Raw genomic sequence first — 6292 nt, forward strand, 5'->3', positions numbered from 1 at the left:
TGATGACCCCAGAGAGGAGGATGCACCACCGACAAGCAGAGCCTCACAGGGTCCTGGAGGGAACCCCACCCCGTGGTGGTACCAGGTCTGAAGCACAAACTCGTGCTTTACCCCGTCGGTCCCGAGCGTCGGGGCCGCCAGGAGGGAGCAGCACAAAGCAGTGCCGCGTGCGGCAGGAACAGAGTCTCGCTCGGCTCTGGGGCCCGGAGTCTGAAATGGAGGCGTTAGCAGGGTGGGCTCCTTCTGGAGGTCCTGAGAGAGAAGCCTGTCCCATCTCCCGGCATTCCTTGGTGTCCCTTGGCTTGCAGAGGCGTCCCTCCGATCCCTGCCTCCATCGGGACACCACGTTTCATCTGTGTGTCCTTCCCTGTTCTTCCCCTACAAGGACGTTTGCCGTAGGACTTCGGGCCCACCTTGGCGCAGGATGGTAGCAACTCGAGATCCACCTCGATTACATCTGCGAAGGCCCTAGTTCCAAACAACCTATAACCCTGCTTGTGGGTTCTGGGTGGACACACCTTTTGGGGAGCCCAGTGTTACACCTGCCATGGTCCACCCCTTGTGCGGAATACAACCAGGGCACCCCAGCGCCCCCGAAGCCTCAGCACTGTGGCGGGACCTCCAGGCCTACACTCCCCCTAAGTGTGAGGCGCTCACAAGCCCCAGGTGTCACCATGTGACCAGGTGCGAGTGAGACTCTGGGTGTGGCCGCTCCCGTGCAGCTAGAAAACAAGCGATCTGCTCCCCGAGGGCCGCGGTGCGACATCACGGGACAGATGTTTCCATCCTGGAAGAGAAGCTGAAGGAATGAAGGAGCCCCCTTCCCAAGGATGGTGGGAGCTCCAAGGCCCGAGGAGAGTCCTCTGTCACCGCTCGCCCACCCTCGGGCCATTCTTCCTTCTTCCCACGGGCGGCCCTATCAGCCCCTGTCCTGCTCGTGGAGCTGTGAGTCCCGAAGCCTCGTTCCCCGTGTCCTGAATCTGTTCCTTCTGCTGAAGGACACTTGCTGGGTTCTCAGAGGCCCAGTAAGTGTCCCGTGTGTGTCACGAGGGGCGGCCGGTGCGGTGGGCGGGGAATCCATCACACAGGAAGGCCCTGCTTGGATCTCCCCTGCATGACCCCGGCTGTACCCCTGGGTTCTGCTGAGACGGCCAAGTGGATTCAGATGCGCCGAGCTAACGGCTCCCGCAAGCGGCTCTGCAGCCACAGCCTTGGCCTCCGTGCACAACGTGCCTTTCCAACAGTCCGTTTCCCGATTTCAGTGTAGGCCGAGAACCTCGCAAATCATGAAGTGCTGTTTTCGTTTTTGCTTAAGAGACCTCCCTCAACGTATCTGTGCTCTCACAGTTCACTATGAGCAGCAAGAGGAAAGCACCCACACCTCTAACACGTGGCTTCTAAGTCTCCTCGGCCAACGGCCAAGTTCACCGTCACTTATAAGGCGTTCGGCCCAACATCTCAGCGCCATTCAGTCAAGTTTCCTGCCCTTTATAACCAGGGTCACTTTTCCTCCGGTTTCTGTAACATGTTCCTGGTTTCCAACTGACACGCCACCACCTTTAACACTCACACTTCCACCAACTCTCTGGGCGAGGTGACGTGTGTGTCCTCTAAGAGAGCAGCTCTTCCTTCCTTCTGAGCGCTCACCAGCCCACCTCAGGGGCCATATTTCTATCAAATGTCTCTTCAGAGCATTTCAACTCATCAGTGAGACCCACCCAGATTATCAAGGGGCATCTACTTGACTTAAACTCAACTGGTGGCAGATGTTGACCACACCTTCATAGCACAGACCATAGCACACCTTCCCAGCAACACCTGGTTTAGTGTCTGGTTCAACAGCTCCAAGCGTAGCTGATACATAAAACTAACCATGACACCTGTGTCAGCGTAGAACATGTGTGGGAAAGAAGGGGACCTTGAGAGTCAGATGGGGACATCTGGGCAGACATAGGTGAGGTGGAGAACATCGGACCCCCAAATGTCCCTGAGGCCTTCCTTGCTGGCAGGACCAACCCTTCTCTCCCCTGTGCCCTGAAGCCTCTCAGCCATTGTACCTGGGGCAAGTACCTCTTGAGCTGATGCCAATTATTTTCAGGACGCACCCTTAGCACCCCCATTGCCCAAAGGCCCATAAGAGTCAGAGGTCAGATGGTCAGGAGACATTAGAGCATAGATGGCCGAGAACAAAGACTGCTCTGGGAAGAGGGGGCCTTTATGCAAAAAGAGATACAAAACCTCATCTATCTGTAGCCAGGAGCAGCCGTCAAAGTGGAGTCTAGAGGCGTCAGCCCAGGAGGGAGGAAATAGGGCTGACGAGGACCAAATCCATTGATCAGTCTGCATGCACCAGGTTTAATATATTGATTTGAGCACCTGGAGGCAGCATTAATCACCAGCCAGGTTGGATAAGGCAGGACACAGGACTCAGTGGTAGGTGGCAGGTAATGAGACAACTTCCCTGGCTTCCTGCAGGTCCTCACTCCTCACCACGCCATGCAAGGTCAACAGCAGGGGCCCCTTGGAGTGTTTTAGAAATGGAGAATCTCAGGCCCCACCCCGAACCTGCTGAGCCAGAATACACACTTTAAAAATATGCATTTTTAAATGTGAATGTTTTCAGATTAAAGTTTAAGAAGCATGGCCTAAAGAAGGAGGCTACAGGCTCAGGGAGACAGAAAGGGTGGAGTGGATGAACCCCAACCCTGCCCGCCGCCTGTCCCGGTGAGGACACCTCCCCACTCCCTTCATCCCCTAACATTGTGGCGAGGTGCGTCTGTCAGATGCCTGGAGATGCCGTGGGGGTGTTGCAAGGGACTTGGGCTCCAGGTCTCAGCAGTAACAGTGAGACCAGGGGTGGGGTCAGCCAGTAGCTCCAGGTGGTGAGGCCACCACCATCGGCCCAGGACAGAGATGCAAGTGGACATTGGACCACAGGGATCGATGGTGACACTCACTTTGTGGACCACAAAGTCCCTAGAAATGGGCTTGACGGTGTAGCTGGACATTCTAGGTTTGCTGGAGGAAACCCAGGTATGTTAGAGAATTCACAGGAAAAGATGGATGTGATGGGTGAGGAGACAGGTAATCTCAGGTGAGACATGGAAAGTCTAGAATTGAAAGATATAATATCTGAGATTTAAATTGTTTTCATTAAAAAAAATTAAAAATAAATAAATAAATAAATAAATAAATAAATAAATAAATAAATAAATTGTTTTCAACAGCCATAATATTCTATTGGAAAAATTAAAAGAATCAGTAAACATGTAGACAGGTCGACAGAAATTATCAATGATGTACGTAGAAAAATTGGAATAAAATGGGTTCTTGTAAAATGGAAGGTGGCAGCCAGCTTCTCAACAGGAGAAATGAAGGCCAGAAGACAATGGAGCACATCTTAACTTTGCCAAAAGGAAAAAACTCCATCATAGAATTCTGTATCAAAGGAGAATATTCTTCAAAAATAAAGGCTATAAAAGACTCTTTGAGAGAAACAAACAACAGAGAGAATTTGTCACCAGCAGCTGAGCACCATAAGAAATGAAAAAGTAAGTAGTTCAAGATAAATGGAAATCCTACTACTTGGAAATTTTATCTTTAAAGTTGATTGGTGTGGCCGCTATGGAAAACACTACAGAGGTTCCTCAAAAAATTAAAAATAGATCTAGGGGATCCCTGAGTGGCGCAGCGGTTTGGCGCCTGCCTTTGCCCCAGGGCGTGATCCTGGAGACCCGGGATCGAGTCCCACGTCGGGCTCCCTGCATGGAGCCTGCTTCTCCCTCTGCCTGTGTCTCTGCCTCTCTCTCTCTCTCTCTATCATGAATAAATAAATAAAATCTTTAAAAAAAATAGATCTGCTATGTGATCCAGCCATTCCACTTCCGGGTATTTAAAGAAAAGAAAAATACCAATTCGAAGAGATACATGCACCTCTATGTTCACTGCAGCCTTATTTTCAACAGCTAAGATGTGGAAGCAGCCCAAGTGTCCATCAACTGATGAAAGGATAAAGAGGATGGGGTATATGTATATATATGTGTAGCGATCACTTTTAAAAGTAGTATAGTTAGGGGCGCCTGGGCAGCTCAGTGGGTGAAGCGTCTGCCTTCGGCTCAGGTCACGATCTCAGGGTCCTGGGATCGAGGCCCGTGTCATCCTCCCTCCTCTAGGGAGTCGCTTCTCTCCCTCCCTCTTCCCCCACTCGTTCTCTCTCTCTCAAATAAATAAAATATTTTTTTAAAAAAAGATGTATCAGGGGATCCCTGGGTGGCTCAGCAGTTTAGCGCCTGCCTTCGGCCCAGGGCGTGATCCTGGAGTCTCGGGATCGAGTCCCACATCGGGCTCCCTGCACGGAGCCTGCTTCTCCCTCTGCCTGTGTCTCTGCCTCTCTCTGTGTCTCTCATGAATAAATAAATAAAATCTTTAAAAAAAAAAGATGTATCTTAAATATAAAAATGGTATTGAATATGCAAAATAAGAGATTAAAAGGATGGAAGATGATACCCTGTGCGATTACGAATCATAAGAAAGGTGATGTAACTATATTTGTATTTGGCAAAGTAGACCTCAAGACAAGAAGTCTTGCCGGAGATAAAGAGAGACCTACCATGGTGGTAAAAGGATCTGTAAGAAGACATCACGGTTCTGTATGTGCATCTAATAAGAAAATGTTGAAGTATATAGATCCTGTTGGTTCTGTTCCTCTGGGAAACCCCGATTCACATGACAGCCCAAGGAAAAACCAGAGAAACCCCAACTGTGGTAGGAGACTCGAATCCCCCTTTCTCAGTAATTGGTAGAATAAACACACAAACGTGCAAAATTACTAAGGATGCAGATGTTTGGGGGAAACCATCTTGCACGGTGCCCTAACCAACATCTGGAGAACGCTATAAAATCCCCCATGTAGTAGACATCACTTTCAAGTGTGCAAGGGATATTCCTGGAGATAAGTTGTATCCCAGAGCCAAAAAAAAAAAAAAGATTTTCAGTAAATTTCAAAGTTTTTAAATCATACAAAATATGTTTTCTGAACACAACAAATTAAATAAGGCATCAGTGATAACAGATGTCCTAAAAGTCTATGCACATTTGGAAATGAAGCAACGAACTTGAAATAATCCACGGACCAAACAATAAATCACAAAGAAGGTTAAGACATATTTAAAACTGAATGACTATAAAAACCAACAGAATAACATTTTTGGGTTACAGCTATTTTTAAGAGCTTATATGAAAAAAATCAGACAGGTTTAAAATTAATGATCTAAATTCTATCTCAAGAGGCTAAAAAAACGAAGAGTAATTTAAATTCAGCACGAGTAGAAGGAAAGAAAAGACACAGGAGCAGAAATCCGTGAAACAGAACATGATAAGTGAGAGAAAAAATCAACAAAGCAAAGCATTGTTCCTTTGAAAATAATCACTAAAATTGATTTTTTTAAAACCCCTAGCATTATTTAATAAGAAAAAAAGAGGGGAAAATTGCCATATCAGAAATGGAAAAGGGCCTATCAGTACAGAGCCTAACAAGACTGAAAGCATAATTAGGGGATCCCTGGGGGCGCCCAGCAGTTTAGCACCTGCCTTCAGCCCAGGGCCTGATCCTGGAGACCCGGGATCGAGTCCTGCGTCGGGCTCCCTGCATGGAGCCTGCTTCTGCCTGTGCCTGTGCCTCTGCCTCTCCCTCTCTCTCTGTGTCTCTCATGAATAAATAAATAAAATCTTAAAAAAAAAAAAAAAAGACTAAAAGAATACTCAGAATGGGGCGCCTGGTGGCTCAGTCAGTGAAGCGTCTGCCTTTGACTCATGATCCTGGGGCCCTGCGATTGAGTCCTGCATTCGGCTCCCTGCTCAGTGGAGAGTCTGCTTCTCCCTCTGCCTCTCCTCATGCTCTCTCTCTCAAAAAAATAAATAAAATCTTAAAAAAATAAAATAATAAAAAAGAATAATCAGGGAATATTGCACAAATTTTACATCGTGAATTCACAACTCAAAATGGAGAAGCCCTTTAAAAAATACAATTTATCAAAATTGATGGAATAGAGAATATGGATAGGCCTATATGTGTGTGCAAAGTTGAATTTATAACTAAAAACATTCCCCAAAGAAAAGCGCCTTTGCTGAGACAACTGAATATCTACATGGGAACAATAAACCCCGACTCCTACGTGAATCCCAACTCGGGTCGGGTCACAGGCGTCAGGGTGAGAGCTGACACCATGAGAGTCTGCGAGAAAACGCAGGGAACCTCCGTGACTTTGTGTGAGGCAGAGCGTCAGATGTGACA

Source organism: Canis lupus, chromosome 28 (assembly GCF_011100685.1).
Source record: "Canis lupus familiaris isolate Mischka breed German Shepherd chromosome 28, alternate assembly UU_Cfam_GSD_1.0, whole genome shotgun sequence".
Lineage (NCBI taxonomy): Eukaryota > Metazoa > Chordata > Mammalia > Carnivora > Canidae > Canis > Canis lupus.